Source organism: Scomber scombrus, chromosome 6 (assembly GCF_963691925.1).
Source record: "Scomber scombrus chromosome 6, fScoSco1.1, whole genome shotgun sequence".
Taxonomy (NCBI): Eukaryota; Metazoa; Chordata; class Actinopteri; order Scombriformes; family Scombridae; genus Scomber; species Scomber scombrus.
In genome coordinates, this window is record NC_084975.1 from 20,949,601 (window position 1) to 20,975,079 (window position 25,479).

Genomic DNA, 25,479 nt, shown 5'->3' on the forward strand with positions numbered 1-25,479 from the left:
CTGTTAACTGTCAATGCTCTTGCGGGTGCGACTTAGAATGATGCCCACTAGCTGCCGATCTGTGTCGCGGATTATCAGTCACATTGATACCAAGAGATTTTGTATAGTGTCTTTAATTGGGAGCCATTTGTCGGCTCACATTGTTGCAGCGTTTAAAGTGTTCACCTGTGGTAGAGAGTATAATATACTGCAGATTCAAAGAGCTGCTTCATTTAATGTGTATATTTTACATCATATTATAAAAGAGCTGCAGTGAGCCTACAGCCCCACAACACAGATTTGATCAGAATATCAGAATCATTTTGGTGTCCCCTCTCCTTGATGTCTACATTTCCTCCCCTGCGTCAGTCCCTACCAGAGGCCTTTGGCTTTTACAGCGTGTCATGCCGCCTGTCTCTCCCTCTTTTATCAGCCTCGCTTTGCCCTTTATAGTTGTTCCCCCTGTATATGATGAATGTCATTGCCTTTGCCCTATTCAATTAATCTAACAGAGACAAGGGGGCAGAATGTGGATGAATAACACAGTCTGAAGTTAAGTCGTCTATATTAAAATGTCGCTGTGGCACACAGTAGGATAGCTGTAAAGCTGTGCAGCACAGCATGTTGTTTGAATGTAGTACGTGTGTGCAAGGAGAAGTGACATAATCTGTTAAATGTTTGGAAATGTGAGATCCTTCAGGTTTTGTGGCACATTAATGTTAAACATTTTGGGAACCAGTTGAGGTCAAAGCCGCTGTGAATTGTTTTAAATATATACATGCCTACTTACAAACTGGAAAAGACTTGGAGAGGTCATTAAAAAACACCAGTGTCTCGTTATGTTGTCAACTGCTGTATGATGTTATAATTAAACAGGTAATGGCGGAGATGATTGGGCTGTTCAGTGATGTTCTGTACTGTAAATACTATTTTTCTTTCTTTCTCTCTTTCTTTCTTTCTTTCTTTCTTTCTTTCTTTCTTTCTTTCTTTCTTTCTTTCTTTCTTTCTTTCTTTCTTTCTTTCTTTCTTTCTTTCTTTCTTTCTTTCTTTCTTTCTTTCTTTCTTTCACACACTTTTCATCACTTTTCCACATTCACTAATTCATCAACAATGGTGACATGAAGAGGGGAAAAAACTTGACTCTTAACTTGCCTCTGTGTAACTCATCCATGATCACCAGATTCAATTATTTATGATTAAAGACTTTTATATTGTCTGCACACAGCTGTGGTTATTGATTGTGGTCTTTTTTTTAAGAATGTATCTGCCCTTTGTAATCAATATGCTTGAGACTTGAGGGATTACATGTGTTCTTAGTAGTGTTACAGACAGGCTGCTTGACAAAATCAAGTGAGGATCGCTGAGGAAAACATTTGTCATTATTGAACCGAGGGCCTTTGTGCAGTCCGCCTGCAACATGATCAATCACAGCTCCATCTCAGTAATTGACTGCGGTGGAGGGGAGAGGGAAGGAGGAGTAGGAGGTGGTAGAGAGATGTTGAGTTAACTCTGTCCTCTCTCTCATTGCACAGCAGCCGTTTGAGTCTCTCCAGTGATTGTCCATCATATTATGCAGTAGGTATGGTAACAAAGGACACAAAATTATAATGTGTTCATGTCATAATGTGCAAGATAAAACAATATCTTCTTAATAAGTCACGAAGGGGCAGTCAACTTTAGAGAATGGACTTTTTACAGGTTATACAGTATATGCACATAATGTAGCATTTAAAAATCTGGATGTGCCTATACCTACATACATCTGTGTGAGATGTATCTCAAACTCACAGCAAAAGCTCAGTTAACCCTATCTCAACCACCATTTGTCATGACCACAACCAAAACCTAACCTCAACTAAAAACACAGTTATTGTAAAGAAAAAGTGTGCCACTGGCAGTGCTGTCTTTGTTATTGCACATAATCCAAGATGTATACATTTGTGCAGGGATTGGGTTTCCACCCCAATACAATAGAATTACTTTTGATGAACCACCTAAAACTGTCAAGTTTTAAGTGGAACTACTTTCTACTGATAGTATAAGTCTCCATGTAAACTACTGAGTGTGTATTACCAAGAGTACAAGGGATGTGTGAAATAAAACAACAAAAAACAAAACTCCTCACCTCCATTTTATGAGAGGTGACCAAGGGTGTGATGACCCTCCAGTTAGACAGATTTTCCAACAGATTGTGAAAGCATATACATCTTGAAAATATCCATGTTTTGATCAACAATAAAATAAAATCTGTGAAAAAACAGCCCTGCTATTTTTTGTAATGCTTATTAAATCTGATTGTTTATTTCTGTTCTCATGCAGTATAAAAATTAGTAATAGTTTAAAGGGAAATTATGGTATTTTTCAACCTAGACTCTACTTTCCCATTTTTTTGTGTCTAAAGTGACTAATCAGGACAACAATTTTTGAAACTGGTATAGTATGGAGTGAGAGCTCTTTAGCCTGCAGTCCCTGAAATGGGCTGCAATGTAATCGGATGGGGCAATTGTGTACCATCAATGTACATACATTAAAAGTGGTTGTTTTTTCCACTGACTCGGGCTCAGATTGTTATTATAAGTGTCTGACAACATTACATACAGATAAATAAAAAGTTTTTCTTTACCTTTTGCTCAATCCAGTCTCTATGTAATTCTGTCTAAACAAGTCTCGCTCATGGAGAGACAAAGTGGGAAAATAGGGTCCAGGTTATACCAAAGTTTCTCTTTAATTAAACAGCTCCTTTGGTCAGGGTTCATGCTTTTGTTTGTTTTTTATTGATAAGCAAGTCACAGCACATATTAAGGTGTGGTTTGAATCATGTTAGCTAATGGCACAAATACTAAAAATATTAATTTACATGTACCTGCTGTTAACTGAGAACACTGATGGTTTTATTTGTATTGCAATCACCCATTTCTCCTCAGTGACCACCTGCCCTCTATTTAAATTGTTTTAGAGCAGACATCTGAGATATCTCAAAATCTGAGCATTTAAAACCAAAAGAAAATATATGTATTTATATATTCCTTGTCTATACTGTGTAGCCACATGACATGTTTTATATTTTGACTTTTTATTTGTTTACTTATGCAAAATATACAAATTGACACATATTATGAAGTATTGTATTACAGAAGAAGATATTCCACTCAACAGCATGTTCAGTCAATGGGAACTAAGTTGTTGGCCACAACATGGCACTCACACTAGTAAAGTGAACTTGAGTGGTGCCTTTTGCATTGTGTACCGATACAGATCTGTCTGTGTGTGAACTGTAAGAGCTACGTGATCGAGAGCATGTCCTTAATCACATCATCTGTGCATCTGGCCCACCAAGACATCACAGCTGTGCTTTCTCTTGCTTATTTTTTTTAGTCAACGCGGACATTGCCTCTGATCTGCTCCTCTCTGTTGATGTATCTGCCTCACCTCAATCAGAGGGGACCCCTTCCAAAAATTTGAAAAAACTAAAAAGTCTGATTTTGACCAAAAACCTTTTAAAAACTTTTTTGTTGTTGTTGTGATTTTGCTTTTCAAATCCACATTATGGATCATACACTATGAAGGTGCCTGATGCTAACAGACCTGTGCTGTGTCCCACCTCAATACTAGCCTACATATCATACTCTTTAATATAAAATACAGTTTTGCAGTTATTATACAAGAAATAAATACACTTTATACTTGAAGGGAATGATACTTGTGCTGATGCTACCAATTACACTTCACAAAGGCATAGCAAAATATTTTTGTTATCTGAGATGTTCAAACTGTTTCAACACCAGCCACAATTTGTTTGTTTCAGTTTTTTGTTTAAAAAAAATTATAATTTAAAAATATTTATTTCTAGCGGTGAGTAGCTTCTCTAATTCCTTTATGCATTGCATTGTGGGACAATGGTTTATATCAAAGACACACACACACACACACACACACACACACACACACACACACACACACACACACACACACACACACACACACACACACACACACACACACACACACACACACACACACACACACACACACACACACACAAAACCCCATCCAAAAAAGCATTCTTTTCTTTTATTATGCATAGGGCATTGGTGCATTTTTGAGTATATTTACTATTTTTCAGTGTGTGGGCATCAATTCAGAGGTCAGGAAGCAGATTAATGTAAAAACTGCTTTTGTACTCTTGGCCACTGAGTGGCCCCACAGTACCAACCAGTTATTCAATGCCACACTCAGGATGCCTTACAAATGATAGCATAACGCCCGTGCTGCCAACTCTGCAAAAAAACAACAACAAACAACCAAAAAAAACCAACAAAACAAAATAACATGCTATTAAGGAGGTACATAAACATTAAAGCATTTTGTGCATTGTGTTTAAGTGGCTTCCTGGTAGAAAATTAAGTTAAAGTATAGTTTGTTAGTCAGTTCATTTGTTAGTGCCCAGCTCACATGGACTTACAAGACACCAAAATACAGTTATAATGGTGAAACATTTGTCAAACTGACAAGACCAAAATGTCATTACATTGAAAACAAAGTCTTCTGGACCTGCTCTACAACTAAAACCAGCCACACAAAAGGCTCCTTTCCTAAAACACAGGTAAAGTTTTTTTAGTAATCATTCCTCCAGATTCATTGGAAATTAAGGACATTTTACTAATCAGTACAACATAAAATGGATTTCATCTACAGTTGCATCTAAATCACATAGCAAACGGAATATGAGAGAGGAATCAGAGAGACCAGTAAACCTGCCTGTATATAATTGTGTGTCTACTGACCTACAACCCAGCATTTATAACAATAAACACTTTACAAGTTGTACCTGTAACTCCACTTATTACCAGTAGATGCCGCAGCAGCACAGTCAAAGCTTCAACCCTGGAGCCAACAAGAAAGAACAGCAGGACACTCAAACAGTGTTTGGTTCATCTACATTCCCTCTTATCTGTGAAAAGTGAGAAGCCTGTCCGTCTCTGGGCCGCACAGCCTCTGCAAGGTCTACAAAAGGATGAAATAGTCGAAGTCAGCCAACAGTTCTCACAAACATCTCCAGTTGACTTGTGAAGCCATAAGGTTGCACTAATCTTTGGCGCCAGAGTCGCTAATCTAGCCCAATAACTCTAACAGGGTGATAATCATTCTTTGGGTGGAAAAAACCCTGCCAGCTTTTCCATGGCAGTCAGGCCACTTAGAGGCCCCCGATAGCTTACCATGATGAGTTTACAACTGGTGTCAGGCTCAATCAAGTCCAGTGCTTTATGGTCTTCACAATAATGAGGCTGAACCCTGAAAATGTGTGTTTTACATGCCCTTATATTCCTGGTAATTACTTATCTGGCCTTTTACCCCTGCACTGAGAAATAAATAAGAAATATGGGCCTGAGATTTCAAGAGCATTTACAAAAATATTTACAGAAATATCCCCTACCTTTATTAATTGCAATTTAAAATAATTGTGCATCTTTTAAATTTTAATTTAATGTCCCATATTAACTTGGAGGGTAAAGACAAAAGCCTGTTTACCTCACTGATTATCACATTTAGCATATAGTTGTGCAGACAAACTATCATGATTCCTAAACTTGTATTATGTTAGATTTAGAGAGCTCTGTTTTTCTCCCTCTAGATATCACAGAATGATTCTTTCCCCTGTCTCGCTGACATGTTAAATTAACATGACCAATGAGGTTAATTGATCTCATACATTCCTCCCTTATGCAATCTTTCTCTGGTACAAAGCAGTGATGTAAGAAATTGTGATCCTTATGCTCTGTGTCCATGGCCCGTCCTATCTAGACATCACAGACCGTAACGAATGAACAGTACAGTACTGCTTGTGTTCTCAAAGCATGTCAGACTCAATGTCAAGGCCTCCTTCCTCAGCAGACTCTCAACTGTCACTCACATTTAAGTTGGAGGGCTTGAAAGAGTCAGACGACACATGATACAGTCGTCCCATTGAACTGAATTTGACGTGTAATGCCAGGTCAGTTAGTTCAATAGCCACTCTCCAGCTCTGAACTGTGGCCTCCCACTTGGCCCAGACCAAAATGTGGCACCCCCAGACCCGCCGGGAGGGAGGCGGGGAGTCCCTGTCGGTTGTGGCGGCTCCGCTTTACTCTTGGCTTCACAGTGCATGTGCTTTCAATTAAAGACAAAGGAGAGGCGGTCCTGTGCAGCATGTGGTTCCATTTAGAGCAGGTGAAACAATGTAGGAAAATAGATCCGTCATCCGTCGCATTCCAGAGGCCAGTGAGAAACAGCGCTAAATCATAGCAAAGCCATTCCTGAGTGGAACGGGTGGGGTAAAGGCAGTTGAGGGTCCTGTCGGCATCTTCAACAGAGGCCTGCTCACATCAGTCGCTGTGCAGTGCTTCAAAGCATTACAGCTAGCTGAAAGCAACATTTACTTTCTTATTCTCCCCTTAGTGTTATTTTAGATTGCTAAAATTTTCCCCCACTCCCTGGATTTTTAGCCACATGGTATAGCTTTAAAGTCAGTCAGTCAGTTGTTGCACCACTTTGGTCCAAAATAAAATATGTGAACAATTTTTGGATAGATTGTAGTGAAATTTTGTGCGGACATTCATGGTCTCCACAGGATGAAATCTAATGGCTTTTAATGATCCCCTGACTTTTCTTCTAGTGTCACCATGAGGTTTTGAGAGAACTGTGCATTTACATACACTACCGTTCAAAAGTTTGGGGTCACCCAAACAATTTTGTGTTTTCCATGAAAAGTCACACTTATTCACCACCATACGTTGTGAAATGAATAGAAAATAGAGTCAAGACATTGACAAGGTTAGAAATAATGATTTGTATTTGAAATAAGATTTTTTTTACATCAAACTTTGCTTTCGTCAAAGAATCCTCCATTTGCAGCAATTACAGCATTGCAGACCTTTGGCATTCTAGCTGTTAATTTGTTGAGGTAATCTGGAGAAATTGCACCCCACGCTTCAAGAAGCAGCTCCCACAAGTTGGATTGGTTGGATGGGCACTTCTTGCGTACCATACGGTCAAGCTGCTCCCACAACAGCTCAATGGGGTTCAGATCTGGTGACTGCGCTGGCCACTCCATTACCGATAGAATACCAGCTGCCTGCTTCTGCTCTAAATAGTTCTTGCACAATTTGGAGGTGTGTTTAGGGTCATTGTCCTGTTGTAGGATGAAATTGGCTCCAATCAAGCGCTGTCCACTGGGTATGGCATGGCGTTGCAAAATGGAGTGATAGCCTTCCTTATTCAGAATCCCTTTTACCCTGTACAAATCTCCCACCTTACCAGCACCAAAGCAACCCCAGACCATCACATTACCTCCACCATGCTTAACAGATGGCGTCAGGCATTCTTCCAGCATCTTTTTATTTGTTCTGCGTCTCACAAATGTTCTTCTTTGTGATCCAAACACCTCAAACTTGGATTCATCCGTCCACAACACTTTTTTCCAGTCTTCCTCTGTCCAATGTCTGTGTTCTTTTGCCCATCTTAATCTTTTTCTTTTATTGGCCAGTCTCAGATATGGCTTTTTCTTTGCCACTCTGCCCTGAAGCCCAGAATCCCGCAGCCGCCTCTTCACTGTAGATGTTGACACTGGTGTTTTGCGGGTACTATTTAATGAAGATGCCAGTTGGGGACCTGTGAGGCGTCTGTTTCTCAAACTAGAGACTCTAATGTACTTATCTTCTTGCTCAGTTGTGCAACGCGGCCTCCCACTTATTTTTCTACTCTGGTTAGAGCCTGTTTGTGCTGTCCTCTGAAGGGAGTAGTACACACCGTTGTAGGAAATCTTCAATTTCTTAGCAATTTCTCGCATGGAATAGCCTTCATTTCTAAGAACAAGAATAGACTGTCGAGTTTCAGATGAAAGTTCTCTTTTTCTGGCCATTTTGAGCGTTTAATTGACCCCACAAATGTGATGCTCCAGAAACTCAATCTGCTCAAAGGAAGGTCAGTTTTGTAGCTTCTGTAACGAGCTAAACTGTTTTCAGATGTGTGAACATGATTGCACAAGGGTTTTCTAATCATCAATTAGCCTTCTGAGCCAATGAGCAAACACATTGTACCATTAGAACACTGGAGTGATAGTTGCTGGAAATGGGCCTCTATACACCTATGTAGATATTGCACCAAAAACCAGACATTTGCAGCTAGAATAGTCATTTACCACATTAGCAATGTATAGAGTGTATTTCTTTAAAGTTAAGACTAGTTTAAAGTTATCTTCATTGAAAAGTAGAGTGCTTTTCCTTCAAAAATAAGGACATTTCAATGTGACCCCAAACTTTTGAACGGTAGCGTAACTTTAGTCATCCCTTAACATTTTCTGTACCATCATCAGGTCAAATTTGTCCAATACTTTGGTTTATGTGGAAAACCCTGTAAAACGTTAGCATGCTGATTTTAGCATTTAGCTGAAAGTGACACTGCGCCTAAGCACAGCCTCACAGAGCTGCTAGTGTGGCTGTAAACTCCTATAGCCCTTTGCTATCAAAAATGTCCAGGAACTGTGGAACCAAAGGAACCAAACTCAGGAAGTAAAAGTTCCACCACATTTGTGAACTATCAGAGTTCAATCCCTGGAGTGGGAACTAGCGTACAGTAACTGAGGGCATTTACAGAACTGCACCTTTTAGACTGGTTAAATCAACGCTAGTTTGTTTTCCCACTTGGTATGATTTGTTTGGGCAAGTCTGAATGCAGTAATTGTACTTTGGTGCTGACCAAAATAACCATACCAAGACACTTGGTCCAGTTCTAAACAAACTGTGGAGTGGTTTGTTTATATTGGGAACGTGATCCAACCTCAATCCAACTCAAGTACTAGGCGTACTTTGCTAGTTTGAGCTAAACGGCTCCCATAGTCAGGTGTGCTTTGCATACTGGGATGCAGATTAGTGAATTTAACAGTTACTAGAAGCTAGCTGGAGAATGAATTGAGATCCAACCTAGACTAGTGTAACGGAGAACATTTGGCCAGAGGAACTACTTCAAGACCTTCCTGTGAGCTTGCTCCCAACCAAGACACATCTGACCAATAAGTGTTCTCGTGTGGTTTGGTTTGCTTGGTGTTTTCTCTGTGTGAAAAGAAACCATACCACAGGGAAAATGCACCAAGTTTGCCAACACATCCACTGATTTGGACTGGGGCAAATTAACTCTAGGTTTGAAAAAGCCTTAAATTTCAACCCTGGCTCCTCCAGTTGAAATGGAGATTTAGTTCCTGACTTCTTCAAAAGTCCTGCAACGGTTCCTGCTGTAAAAACCATATTAGTCTTGTTTATGTTTCGTCTTGAATGGGGATCTCACTGTCTCTTTTGGACTTTTTGTCACTCTCCAGGTGTTCCTGGCTCGAACACCTGAGGAAATATTTAATATGATTTGAGGCGAGACAAGGCTGTGGAGCCAGTGTTGTGTAGCAGAAAAGGAATGTTATTGACTGCTCTATACACAGTATGCAAGAGTAGGTCAGCAGCTGATCTTATCAGACCGCTATCCCAACCCACGGACTCCATCTGCCCTTCACGTGAGCTCTTGGGGCCTGGAAGATTTTCCTCTTTTCACCATGTGGTTATAGTCAGTACATGCAACCACTCTACTCTATTGGAAAGAATGTAGGTTAATATAGCAAGCGGGATCTGGACATCACGCTCTCATTTGCCTTTTATAGCCCATAGGAGCAAAGGCATAGCGTGTGCTCCAAGCCGTAAATCAGTGGATGTTTGGCGTCCCACTACTTTACAGGAGGGGGGCTTTAGGCCTCAGTTAGGCCACGGACCAGCAGCACCCAGTAAAGTTCTCACATGCAGAAAGAAAGGGAGGAAAGATGAAAGAAAAGAAGACATCTTTTTAGCTTGGATAAAAGCCCAGCAAGTGTCAACTGGATTCAGGGCTAACAAGGACTTATTTGAGTGATTACTTCACAGCTCACGCTGTTTCAGAAGAATACCTTTTTCTATATGCTTCCGTCACATTATGGGAAATAATAAAAAGGTATAGATTCCAGGGTGGTGTCAGGAGACCCGTGCCAAAACCAATCCAATCACACTGTTAAAAATATGGCAGTTGATTTTCCATCATGTGCACGATAACTTTAGGCTAATGAGCATGATGAGAGAATAGATTCTTTATCTATATGTTTTTTTCCCGTGACCACAAATCTGGCCTTTTTTCTCTCTTGAATTCCATTTAAAAATGAGCAGAAGTTCAAAAAATAGAAACAACATTAAAGATTACATTCTGATATGTTTTTTTATAAGGGTCATGAATAGCTCAGCAGCTTGATTGCGGATTGTAGTTAATATCAGGAAACAGAAGATTACAGTCCATTAGGTTTATGCTCCAGGACTGATTATACCAAATTCTGCACCTCTCAGTCCATCCTGCCCTGTCACTGCTCTCTCCCCAATCCGTCTCAATTTGGGTTAAAATGTTCTGCCCTACTTACTTTCTGTTAAAGGGTCGATTCATCCAAATTACAAAAAACATCACTCACTTTTAGTGGTGCAGCAAGTAGCCATGCAGATAGTTGTTGTTTTTATTCTTTTACATGCCTCCACCTCAAGACAAAGGATGTGAATGAAATTTAATTTGTGGCGTTAACAGTATTGAAATTACATTTAAATAGTTTAACAGGAGCATCTCATTCCAGAAAGTCCCTGTCTGCACGACATGACACTGTGTCGTGCAGATTATCCAGTTTTAATGGGGGCTATGTCTTCAGTTGAACCAACTGATCATAAGGAGGTCTGTAGATGATCTTATTGTTCCAAGATCCAGTTTTAGACACAAAGCCTTTGTGGTTGGACTCTAACAGCACTTGCTGAAGGAGGTCAGCCAATAAAACTGTTTATTCTTTTAATGACCTTAAAAATCCACTTTCTAAAATGTGACTGGAATCTTTAGCCACGATTTAAATAGTTTCTCAAAAGCTCCAGAACTGCCAATAAATGGTGGATCTACTATTTCCAAGATCAAGAAACAACAAATAGGCCTCAAAGTGCTCAGAAACAACTACAATCTACAACTCCATCTGTTGATGAAGATCATGTGATATGACCACAAGCCACAGAACAGCTACTAAGTGGTCCTTGTGGTGAAATTGTTGTCTTAGCAACATTTATTTGTTTTATCTTTTAGGGTTTTTATCTGTTTGTGTGTTTTTTTTCTTGTTTTGTCTTACTGTAAAGCAGTGTATTATGGAAAGTGCTGCATTGATAAACTCCAGACTCTTCTCGTTTGTGGTTGTGATGGTGGAATGAGCTACCCAGCTTCATACAGTCTGTCTTGCCAAATGACTTAATGTAAATGTAAATGTTAACTTGTACTAATGAGTCACAGTGACATTGTTTTTTGGAAAAATACAACATTGTCATGTATTGTCATGTATTGTATCTCAAAACTGCAGCACTTTTTAGTCGGTCTTTCTTAATATCTTAGTTTATTTTCCTATGATTTTGCTTTATTTTTAATGCCTTGTGAAGCACTTTGTAACATTTGTTTTTAAAAGTACTTTATGAATAAAGTTTTATATTATCATTATGATTGGTATATACCACCAGAGATGAGAGAAAGCATGTTTTTTTAATAATTAGGGTAAACTTAACTGACTTTTTATACAGAATTCTTTTTAAATCTCGTACTTCACCTTCCATTTTCTTATGTGTGTGTAGCCTGGCTATCATGATGTACAGTAAATTATTTTCTTGTAGCTGTCTGTCCACAGTTAAATAAGTAAATATGTGTATTTCTTTATTAAATGTGGATGAATTGACCCTTTAAAACAGACGTTATCAGAGACTCAATCACAGACTGTATAGAGTCATAGTCTCAGTCACAGCTTTATGGTGGACAGACACCATGCAGCTGGTCAGTGCTGGCCTATAAGCACAGGAAGTCCTCAAAAACAAATTACCCTAAATTACTGCAATAGAACAGCACACCCTCTATTCCCTGGACTCTAACTTTTCCCTCCATGGCTTTCAGTTTTCCAGCAATGGGGGGAGGGGGCATGAGCCCCATTAAAAAGCTAAAGAACTGTATGCTACAATCTGATAGCAGGTGAACCCATAATCAGACCAGTGCTAGCAGCCTGTGGGTACAATTGCCTCTCACCTAACAATTAACCCAGCAATAAATCATTGCACAGCTGCGCCATCACATGGGGTCCATCACCCTCTGCAACCCCTCACTCTGAGATAGGGGTCGATGAGAGAGGGAATAGCACCCAGAGGTTGGGGTTACAGATGGAGTGTTTGAAGTCTGAGATGTTATGGTTGGTGTAGGAGGGAAGGGCCCCCTAGAGAGGGTGTTTAGGGTTTGGGATGAGAGACTTGAACAGTGTTTTAGATTAGGCTTCTAATCCCTTTAATGAAGGCCAATTTTAGTGCTCCATTGTTGTGTAAACTGTCGTGCTTGTACTGCCCGTGCGGCAGTGACAGATCCAGCTTCTTGTCTTTCATCAGCAGAACAGTTGCACACACCGCAACAGCTAATCAAGTCAAGCTGATGTGAGAAAAAAGTGGTGTATGTGTGTGTGTGTGTACGCAAACAGTACATGCATGTATGAAAGAACCTCACAGAATGTCTGATTGCACACATGCATTTGTGAGCATTTAAACTGTTTTTTGTTAACGGAAATGGTGGAGCGCTAAAATGGGAAAACAGTATGATGATTATGCTTTTGTTCCGAAGGGAAAATAAATTAGCTGTTCATAGCCGTACCGAGTGTTCACTTCTTATTTCCTGAACACAGCCTTAATGTGTGTTTAACCACATACTATCACATCAACATTCTCCTGTTGAGATGTGATGATTAGGCTACCCCATCGGTCTGGTGTTTACTTAATGGACCGTTTCCAATCAAGGCCCATCTAATTTTTCTTAGAGAGTTGTTGATAAAATGGTTCCTGCATTTAATCAGAGGTAAATACTAATTTAGCAAACCTAAAGACCTCCATATGATTAGGGTTTTTATTTTTTTTTTACATAGTAATCACTCTAAAACGGTATTTTCACTTAATAATATCATCAAAAGAACATATCTGGACTATTTATAGTCTAGCAAAATAAACATAAAAGATCTGTTAGCTCAAATTATGAAAAGAAAATCAGTTTTCTCCCTCACATTAAGTGGTGTTTAGCTATGCAGATAGTTTTCAGATATCTGTCTGAAATGTTTGACTCCACTCCAATACAGCACTTGGAGATTGCTTAAAGCTTTGAGAATTTAAAATAAAAAAATTCAACACCAACACCTTTCTCCAGAATCAGTGTTTGTGTTACTCTGTATCATCCAAACACCTTCTCTGAACAAGTTTCATGTTATCTATCTTCAGTAGGAAGTAGTACAAAAACAGAAACCAAAAAATGACATACATGACTAAATACCACTGGACCTAAGTAAAAAAAATGGGTTCTCCCCCAGTCGCTCCTTCAGTAAAGATATCCTATAGCTTACTTATGAACAAACACATTTATATTTACATTCAGTTTTACTCACTAAAACACATTACTGTATCCTTGAGGCCTAACAAACTTGGTGAATGCATTTCTTTCCAAATAAAACACTTGCAAACCCTGTTTTTTGGAACAAGTATTTTGAAACCTGCCTTGTTTACTTTTCTGTCTGCTAGTTCACACTCTTCTTCTGCACTGCCCTTTGCTTGCAAACTACTACATTTCTTGTTACTACCACCAACTGCCTGAAAATGGAAGCAAAAAAAGTGAGTTGAAAGGCAAGGACCCTATTGTTTTTTATCATTGTTTTCACCTGCAGAAGGACAAAATGGCAGAAAGTTAGCGAGTAGTTGGTGAACATAGTGGAGCATTTAGCACCTTAAGAGTCAGATATTTCCCTCAGGAGCTAGTGGACACCAAACAGAACAAAAAATATATGCATATATGTTGGACTTACATTTGCCAGGTGCGCAGAAAAACAACTCCAAATGAAGGCTTATGCTAATCTGGCTCTGCTAGTGTGGATGCCTAAACAGGCAACTGCTTGTTGAGCAGTTTTATCAGACATAGCCTAATGTATTTTTGCAGAGGAGATAAAAGAAAACCAAATCCTCCAATTATCCCTTGTGTGCCATCCAGTTACTGGCACAGACTTTTTAAAAGGCAACGCAAAAAAATACCATTCACAGTGTAGCAGTAAACCACAAATGTACCTGGGAGACTGGGAAGGGGAAAACAACACTCTTATGCGCGTGTGCATGCACACACACATGCACACATGCACACACACACACACACACACACACACACACACACACACACACACACACACACACACACACACACACACACACACACACACACACACACACTGAGACAGCGAGGCCTTTCTCTCTAATTATGCTATTCCAGGAGCCATAATGATCACTCTCTCCCTCTTTCACTCTCACTCTATAAAAGCCCTCCAATGCAGGACTGTATAGCATGATGTTCAACATCAGCCAGCCAATGAGAGCTGACGCTCACCCACAGCGGCTTGTGCCAAGCCACAACTGTCCTCCCCACATCCTCTCACCTCTTTCCTTCTCCTCTTGCCACCCATAGCTTCCCTTGAGCGGAACCCACAGTCTATGCAAACACAATTGCCTGGCAACTGACTTTTCTTCTCGGCTCTGTCAGTCATTAAGCCTGCCCGGGTCGTGCTCAGTATCGATGTAAAAGGATAAAAAGAGGAATTCAAAACAAATGAGTGTCGCTGACAGATGCGGTGTTTTGGTTTTATTCGGGGACAAAAGCTTTTTTTGCCCTCTGTGAGCTCTAGAGTGGAGGTGGTGGCTGCTAAACTGAAGGAAGTTATGTAAGATCAAAGATGCCAAACTGGCATGAGTGTTAGCTGCACTGAGGGCTGCTGAGGACCTGTCAGCAAAGGTGGGGAGGGGGTGGTGGTGGAGTGTGTCCACTACACATGCCATGAGTCACTTTTCAACATAACTTCTACTACACTACATGCACTTTTTTATCATAAATGCTCACATTTGATCTCTTTTACCATTTTAATATTTTAACTCAGTGGTTGGTTATTATCTGTTTGTCTTTTTTTGTGTATTACTGTGTATGTAACTATGTGTATTTATGAATATGTGTATGTATTGACTGTGAGCTGCGAGATACCTGAATTTCTATCTATCTATCTATCTATCTATCTATCTATCTATCTATCTATCTATCTATCTATCTATCTATCTATCTATCTATCTATCTATCTATCTATCTATCTATCTATCTATCTATCTATCTATCTATCTATCTATCTATCTATCTATCTATCTATGTTCAGTCTAATCATATCATGAGTATATCATTCACATTTCTGTTGTACAATTAATTAATTCTGAGCAAGCCTTAATTAGAAACTAAGTAAAATTAATTTGTTTACATGGAGTTTGGTCTTATGTAAACATAACAGCAAAACAGATCTGACAAAAAAAATCTCAACTCAAGGTGCACTTACTAGCTTTTTCTAGAAATTATTGACATTGGCATGCATTATAGACTGGCAGTCCTCTTCATCGGAAGAAGGTGAAAGGTTGTTGATGTGGCTGAGAGCTCAGGCAAAAGCCTATAAATGGCCTTGAATTCATATTTTTTGTTAAACTACAGTTCATAAAGTAAAAAAAGACAATATATATCAATATATATATGATATGATTTTGCCTACATTAAACATTTCATGATACAAATTGAGGAAGGATAGTAGGAATATATACTTAAGCTACAAATCATCTACATTTTTCAAACACATAGTCTATGGTTTTAAATTTTTGGATGTATTTTCCTACTAGTTAATCAGTAGTTTCTTTTCATTTCTGTACAATACGAAAATCTATCAACAAATGCTTTGCTTGTGTTATTTAATCCATCATAGCAAATATTGAGCCTTCAATTATTTTCTGTCAATGTTACAATATCATTGTGTGGTGATGCAGTTGTGCAGACTGTATGACGTAACTTTGACAAAAAAGAATGCACAATTGAATGTCACTGTGGTGAATTACATAACTTGAGCAAATTTCCTGCAAAGATTTTCACATTGTCTTTAAATGAATGGAAACCTATGGATGCCGGAAACCGTGGATAAAATACACTCAGTGATTGGATTTGTAATTAATAGGATAAAACATGCCAAACCACTACTATGATTTTAAGTCCGTTTTTTTATTCACATGTATTTCGTATGTCCACTATGGTCCACTCATTATTTCCTGAGCACAGCTCTTAGGTTAGGGGTCCTGTGTGTGCTGCAGCTTACAGAGGCACAGAAGATTAAGCCTGCTGTGTGTTTACAGTAAGCAAGGTCACAGAGGACGGTCACTGTGGTTGTACCTCAAAACTGAGAGCACCATAAGCTCACAGCATCTCAGGGACATGAGCTCTCCACTGCACTGCTGCTGAATAAGCTCTGACAGGGCCTGTAATCAGCAGGCATATATGAAATGTGTCTGAGACAAGCTGCTAGACAGTTGCCCCCCTGATACGTAACCGACTCGACTTCAGGGTCACACAGACATACATAAACACACACATGTAGCTTGGCCTGTTGGCTGTGACTATGGTCTAATTGGGAAGAGACGCGGTTAAAAATAGCATGTGGTGACGCTGGTATCTCATAATGACATCCTGGCTAGACCAGAGGCCAGATCCGCTCACTGTTCGCTTCACTACACTTCTGACATTGCCATGAGGGAAATTTTGAGTGGAAAAAGTGCACCACTAGTCATGAGGTATTCAGTACTTGAGCTAAGTATGGGGTGTTTTTTTTAGTGCACCATTTTCATTCTTTTTCTGAGCTGAGGACACAATGTGCCAGCACTATTACCACACCCTATTGAGGGAAAGCAGAGGAAAGACAACAGCTGCATGTCCTCAAATACCTGCAGTCCATGACAGATGCTGAGGCTTCTCCCCTGCAGATTAACAGGAGCTCAAGATAAGAGTACACAGGTGGCAAATGTTCATTTCATCTGTCAATAGGTGGAGAGTTGACTTTTCGCTGCTTTTGATTTGTGAAGCCTTTCGCAAATCTCTCACATCAATCTTCTCTTTGATGGATTGCAAACACACACGGGCTAAGAAAAAAAGTGACCCAAAACTTTTAAAGTCAAACTAAAATTTAAATTATTTTTTTGCCAATAAATCAGTATATACAGTTTTGTGCAAAGGCTTACAGCAGTTTAAATGTTTAGATTCTTATCCATTATAGAATACCATCAGAAACACATCACATTGCGCGTTTACTTCTGCATTATGAGGCCCACTGAATATGCATTACACGAGGAGACAGAAGCAAACGAGTCAGCCTAAATCAACAAAGGGCTGTGGCAACTTCTCCAACATTCCTGGAACAACATACCTGCCAAATAACAGGAAGAACTGTGTTACCTTGCGAGGCAATTGGATTTGCTAGATCACAATATCATGAGATCATGCAAAAATCTATTTTGTCAGGCTTCGAGTTATGTGTTTATGTCATTGTATCATTTTCCTATGAAGATTCTCACGTGATCGCATGATCTTGTGAATCCAGCTGCTTCTCAAGGTAAGATGGTGATAGATGGTGATGGTTCATCCAGTTACCTTCCAAGTGTTTTTTTAAAGTGCTTGCCCTTTTCCAAACAGTTTCCAAGGATGACTTCTCAGACAGTTCTGTGTAATAAACCATATGGTGTATCAGGATAGTGTTTAAGTGTACTGGGCAGAAGTGGTGCTCCTAGGTACAGCATCACACCAAATACTGATTTTATTTGGTTTACAGTTTACAGTTCACAGTAAGTTAATTGATGAATAATTTGAATACATCCTCACTTTGTTTTTAGTACCTAAGAGTTTTGCACAGTACTGTATGTGCTTATTTTGTATTATTTTATTGTATTGCTTATCAAATGTGTAGTTGCCAAATGAATCAATACATTTAAATTTTATTTCTTTTTCTGGCATTGCTTCCCAACTGCAATTTGAGCACTCCCTACATTATTACACGTTGTGATTCAAATTACTGGGTAATGTATGGAGTGCTGAGATTGAAGGATTAAACGTTGCTGTGAACTTTGACAGTCAGGTCTTGTTTTCATCACCTCAACTCGAGTCATGAAAGAGAGAGGTAATGCTAGCTATACACCCATCTTGCTATAATGTGGAATAAACACAGTATTATGGGAGCGGGGGATGACAGAGCAGGTGGTGAGATAACATCAACAAAAGGTAATGTTAAGTTAAAATCAGTGCTAACTGTGGCAAGCTAGGCTACAGTAACTAGCTTCTGCTTTCAAAGTTGGAGCTAGTTTGCCTAGCTCCCGATTTCTTAGTAGAGTTTAATAACAAGATAGGTCCTCCCAAATGTTCAATGTTAAAAAAGAAAAGAAAAGAAAAAACAAAACAAAACAAGGATACAAAACCAACTCTACAGTAGCCTGTGGGTAGGTTGTTGGTAACGTTGTGCTCCAGTAGAACACCATAATAATTAAAAAGGGGCCTCCGACAAACAATCCTGATATGTCAACCACTGCAATTGGAAATACTTCTCCAGGTTTTCTGGGTTAGATGTTGATTTCAGAACTATGTCCAAAGTTTCCTTCTCTTTTTAAAATTAGAAAATATATATATATTGGCCCCAGTATCATTATAGTTTATGGTTTATTACACACAAAATACATCTGAATTTGTTTTGGATTTTTAATGAATTAAAATTAGACTTCAGTTAACCATCAAATAACAAGATTACTCTTCCCACATCAACACAAACAATGTTCTTTGCATACATTCTTTGTTTTGAAGTGTTGGTTGACCTTTGATCTGACCCCTATGACAGAAGGTCAACCGGTTTGCAGACAGGTTGTGAGCTGCTTATATAACCGCACAGCTGCTGTTTGAGTTTATTACGTATGTGCTGACCTGGGAGATAGTAGCTGAAAGATCCAAGTGAAGGTGTGAAAATGTCTGAGTGGTCGTCAGGGAGGGATGGACAGAGCGAGAATGCAAGTATTGAGAAAGCAAAATGCCTGTAGTGGTAAGTTTGACTATGTGCGTGCAAGTGTCCCTCAGTGTTATAACTGTTTGTACTTCAGTGTGAGTGTGTGTATGTGTGTCTCTGATAACAGCACCCTATCATTACCACCCTCGACTGCTGATTACTGGTGCTACATGGCCTGTGGAGGTGCACCTGGGTAGCAGCTCACACCTGTCCCATCTCTGCTCAGGTCTTAAATTGATTAAAGGGCTCCTGAGTCGCTCCTCTGTCCAAGTCGCACTCTGCAGACTACTCATTTCCATGCTTTATAATGTTTTTACACTTGTAAATCAGCTTGTAAAAAATGCTTTGCCCCAGTCTGAAAACTCTTATGCAATGGCACAGTGACAGCATGTTATACCTCCTGGCGTGTAGGATCTACACCTGTCGGGACATGTTGCTGTAGGGACCAGAGTGTGTGTCTGTATGTTGTGTGTAATAGCTGATAACCATCATCACTTGTAATCCACAGCTCTGAGAGTGACGGCTGTGGTTGAAGATGAGCGATTACATGCTCTAATGTTCCAAGGGTGTTACATTACACGACCACCTTTCTATGAGTCCATTTACACGTGTCATTTCAGGTATCTTGTATCAGGATAAAAGCCAGGTTTAAACGCATCCATTTATACCAATGCCTGTTTCAGATATTCATGCCTTTATGTCAATTTGTTGGAGGATAAAAACCCTCTTACAACTATCGTAAAAATCTGACTTTATATATTATTCCCTCAATATATTTTTATATTTCATTCATGGCAGTTGTGTTGTGGATTCCCTGAGAGAAGTACCCATGATGGTTATTAATTAACGGATCAACACCTAAATAAGTTTTAAAAACCATCAGTGATGAAGTCTGTGAAAGAACAAAAAACAGTCCTTGGTAGCACAACTTTGTTTTTAACTGATCGCTCTCTCCTTCCTCCCCTGCAAGCAGCGTCTCTTTCTGTAAATGTCTTGTCATGTGAGAATGAAATGAAGAACGAATAGTCACCTATGTCTGCCTGACAAAAAGCCATCAGTTTAACAGCTTGTTGAAACCAGCAATGTTACATATTACATGTCTGAAAAGAGTTTCAGCTGCATAGAAGCATGTCTGTTTGGGCAACTACATCACAAATGATTTCATATTATTTTATGTTAAATGAGGGTTACAACACCAAGTGAACAAAATGCAACAGAAATGTCCCGCTTACATTTTTTGTTGTTGCTGTATCATTTGATTTTCCTCCTTGTTTTTCTCTTAAATTGTTTTTTTAAATATTTATTATTTTTGTTGACTTTTATCATTTTAATCACACATGTCCATGTTTTCATTTAATTGTTTATTACTTATCTTTCTACTGTATTATTGTCAGCTTTACTAGTTTGCCAGTCACCTGAAAAGGACTGCATTAGACAAATAGGAACAACATTAAAAAGAAGGTAGGAAACTACACCAGTAATTCTTTTTGAAGCTTTCTGAAACAACAACAGTCATATGTTATGGGATTAAATAGAGTTTTTTCTATTGCATCCTGAAGGCAATATCAGATAACATGTCAACATGTCAGTCGATGCAAGTCAAGAAGACAGCACACTCCTTTCTTTGTCTTGTTAACAAATGTCAGTTGCTTTTGACATACTGGTGAAAAAGGTTATAGGTCAAGACCACAAGAGAAAACCCTTTAACTCTGCACCTCTGTGTGACAAAACAGTAGATGATGCCAGAGGCTTTTCTTTGAAAGGTTGGACACATTCTTCGTCCTGACAGGTCCTGTCTGTGTTTTTTCTTTCTGTTGAGATGATTAAAGGTAAGCCTGAGAAAGCAATTGGATTGTTTTCTTCTCCTCTGTCTGCTTTATATTTCTCTCCTCCTTGCTCCGTCTCCTAGCTGCCTGCCAGACTCGTGAGTTGAACATGGTGTAGATTCAACATAAATCCAACATCAGTGCTCACACACATAAGGGGTGGAATGGGGAATTGTGAATTGGCTCTCAGTTTCAGAATCTCTCGATTAAGCAACTGAACAAAATGCCTTTGCAGAGCCTCTACCTTTCTACTCCCCACATCTCTCCTCTTTCAATCTGCATGTAGAGGATTTGGTGACTGTTGATTCCTGTGCAGAACTTCTGGTGATTTATGTCCTCCTCTGCACAGACAAAGGCAGCACAGAGCGCATGAGGTGAAAGGCTACTCCTTGTACACACACTGAGGTATGCAACTCTGCAGCCCCCCCTTCATAGCCCCCACCACTCGATTAGCCCTGTTCTCCAAAAAGGCCTCCTCCATATATCATCTGTGCACCACCTCGAAAGTAGGTCAATAAAAGTTTGGACTGCAGTTCTCAGAAACTAAAAGAGGACAAACGTCTCAGAGGTAGTTGAGTGTGTAATGGGCCAGTGAGCATGACCTGGCCTGGTGTGGCATAAATATTTTTAGGCTATCCTCTGTTTAAAGCAGAAACAGAATTGGTTGGTGGAAAGCTGATGGACTTTATATCATTTGTTACAGTATCAATTTCATCTAACATTTGAGCAGCATAACACTTTCAGAGGAAATAGCAACAAATTAAATGTGTTTATTGTAATGTGGCAGTCAATTAAACTGTGTAGTGGGTATGTTTGCTGCTTCATCTCTAGCATGCGCACAAGTTTAAATAAAAGCCACAGTCTCACATTAACATACACAAACCGGCATGTGTGCAAATATATGGAAGGTAAATCACCCAAGGATGTGAATATGCAGTTTGCTATAACAGTCAAAGGGATTTTCAGGGGACATATGTTTTGTATGGTATGCAGAAGGCTGTACCATAGCTTAAAAACAGTTAAAAACGTTTAAAAACTACAAGTATGCGTAGTATGCTGATGTTTACCTTTATAAAAGCAACTGGTTTTAAAGAGCTTTGTTTTTCTACCTACCTGTGACTGGTGCGAGTAGTTTGCAAGTTAAAGAAAAGAAACTAATGAAATTTAAACATGAGCACTTCAGGTATAAATGAATCCAGGGCACTGAATGCACAACATGGCCATGTAGTTCAAACCCATCAAAACCAGAGCAGCTCATCTGAGACTTGAAACTTGGATCCAAGTTGAGACTTCGATCATGAAAATGACGACTTCAGGCTTGACTCAGACTTGGAGGCAAAGAGGGTCTGGTTTTTACATGGTAAATACCTAGGACAATAAAAAACTAAATAAAACACCAGTGCATTGAACATTTTCATTATCAGGCCTTTGCATATCATGCTCTTAGCTAAGTTAAAAAAACAACAACACTGACACAACTTTGAAAAAGGGATGTTTAATTGCCATGTCATTGATCAGTATTCAGAGCATTCAGAGACCTAAAAGATCAATCTGGTCTTGCTATTAGCTTTTGAAAATTTGACTTGGACTGACCAGAAAGCAGTCTGGGGGACCTCTATATCGATGATATGATTACCATGGTAGGAATGAAGGGAAACTAAATATAGTTACACATATTTTTCCTTCTTTATGATTGCTTCTTTGTTGTGACACTTTACTTCTTCAGGCCTCTAAAGATTAAACTAATTAAACGAAACTGAGGGGCACTCTACAACAGAGCTGCTCGTTATTAACATGACACACACAATATGAGAAGGATGCAACTAGCAACTGTTTTCATTGTCGATAAATCTCAATTAATTGTTTGGTCTATAAAACATCATACATCTGTGAAACATCCCCATTACAATTTCCTAAAGCTCCAAGGTTGTGTTATCAGATGCCTTGTTTTGTCAAGCCAGCATTCTAAAATATTCAATTTACTATAATATCAAGACAAAGACAAGTGTTAAGATGCTAAACCATCTTTTTTGGGGGGGCATTTTTGCTAAAAGCATGACTTAAACTACTAATCAATTATCAAAATAATTGACAATTTTCTGTCAATCGACTAATTGACTAATTATCTAATAGTTGCAGCTCTAGTCACAATTGGACTTACCCCAAAATAAAAAAGCTCTGATCAAAACTACGGCAGCATACATAAAAGGTTTATATTGAATAAATTGCTCTGTTTGACACAAAACCTACAGAATGGCCACTGATACAGATGTATAGGCATAATCCAGCCAGGTAGAGATAAACTGCTGACTCTTTTTCATGCAGTGTGAAGGAGCTCAGTTCAAAGCTCTGCAGCCTGGGTGGGAGGAATGCACCATCACCTCTCACATGTCTGAAGCTCCACAGGATCAGATGCCTTGGAAGAGAGGAATTAAAACAAAAAAATGGAAGGATGAAAGAGGGGAAAAGATTGGAACGACACAGGGAAGCTGAGAGAGGGAAGTGTACACACATAGACATCACACATGCAGACACACTTCCACCCATGCATTCCTTTTAAATGAAGGCCAAGCAGGAGTGTTCGTCTCACACAGGGAGAGCTGTCAATCTGTTGTTCTTTGGCGGCAGTTTGAAGAAGCATGAGTTGACTGGTCTGCTTCCACTAAAACAAAGCAAAATAAAAATATAAAATGAACTTGCCAACCCACTCGCTATTGGCTCTGTTTGGTGAGTCAGCCGTCACAAAATATTCAATGGAACTGATTTAATAAACAGACAGAAGGAGAGAAAATTACATAAGAAGGAAGCTGCTTTGCAAACAAACATCATTGAAACTTTCACTCAGAGGTGTGGGAGGAATGGGCGAGTATGTTTATAATAAAACTTACAATGTTGATCCTTTTACTACTCCTGGACATTAATTATGAGTGTTATCTCAGCACTCAACTTTTCAAGTCTTTGCATCCCACCCTCAGTATTGACAAGGTAAAAAGACAGGCTTTTGCAAAGGCCGTCTTTGTTGTTTTAGGCTCGAACCTGATTGGTACTTCTTAATGTGGTGTGAAGGAGATGAGGAATGGAGGGTAGAGGGTAGGAAGTGAGGGAAGGAGAGGGGCAGGCACAAATGTCCTATTGGACTTTGTTTTCAAAAACACACATCATCTTCCATCTGGGCCTCATTGAACAGAGAAACCTGAGTATCATCCCAGTTATGCAACTCAGTTAAACCAGCTTAGACCTCCGTGTAGGAGAATCACCAGAAACATCTTGATATGAGGTGATCATCCAGGCGGTCATGTACCAGAGATAGGTAAAAGATTTAGTGTCCTGGTTGACTCTGCAGGTGAGATGAAGGTCAGTGGCAAAAAGTTCTTAGTCTTGAATCTATGGTCAGGGGTACATGGTCTTAAACTTTCGGTCAAGGTTTGGTGTTTTAGGGGCAGAGAAAGTGTTTAGTGTTTAGAGAACAACTCCTAGCCAATAGACAATGTTGGGATCCCTCTCCACAGGCCCCAGAAAGCCACAGAAGAGGTAGTTGTGTTTCTGGGTCTAAACTGAGTTCTTCCTTAGTGGCAGTAGGTTTATTGTTCTAGCGAAAGGGGAGAGGATTGATGCCTATAGGTAGCAGGGGAGAAAGCTGTGTGCGGCCCGAGTGTCTGGAATGCATTACATATCCATCTCCCAGTCGAAAAATACCTCACCTCACAACATTGCACTCCCCATGTGGTCCGGCTCGCTACACGGGCTTCATGTTACAGAGGGATCAAGGAATCGCACGCTAACAGGCAGTGGAACAACAGGCTTTCAGTTTCTGATCTTTTAGGAGTTAAAATAGTAGGGAATATTTCTGAGGCTGGTAGAATGTTGTTTTCTCATGACTGGATAAACTCAAAGAACCAAAACTCACTGAGCAGATTGTTTTTACAAATGTAATATTTCCTTTAGAAATTATGACACAAAGAAAATTAAAATAAAGAAGCAACAGGCTCATCATATATAATTAACTGGTCGCTAAACCCCTCCTCCAAACAACAATGGAAGCAGCCATGGAGCTCTAGTACAAGAGATACTATGCATTTTAAGAGGTTGGGGGGTTATTCTCAATGTTGGGGTTATACTACAATCCTGTATTTTACAAATAAGAATGAAAGTGTGTGCGGCACCAGGAGACCTTTTATGGTCTCTGCTTGCAGGAGACAGCAAAAGGCATGATTGAACTCAAGCTAAAAATGAAGTAAAGCCAAAACTACCACAGCAAAAGTGTAAAGATTGGATTTGTGGAAAAATGTAAGTGTGTTTATCCAGCATAAGCAGCAATAAGCACAGCCAACTAATTAGCTTTGCCTAAATTCATAAACACACCAATTAATCCTAATCCTAAAAGCTTCTTTTGTGAAGCTTTTGTGAAATGAAGCTACTATTTGAAAATAAAGCAAAGTGAAAATAAGCCATACATCAAGGTCTTGCTTGTCCTAGTATGTAAGAGTAGGAATGATACTCATCTTTAACCAACTGATGGAGCTAACATTAGCTTAATTAGGTAGCTAACTATAGTACAGCTGATGAAATGTGCTCACAACAGAACTGTCATTTCAGCCAGCAAATTGACGGTTCTCAAAATTACACCTGGTACCTCTAATGCTTACAATTTAACATGTACCCTGTTTAATCTGTACATGA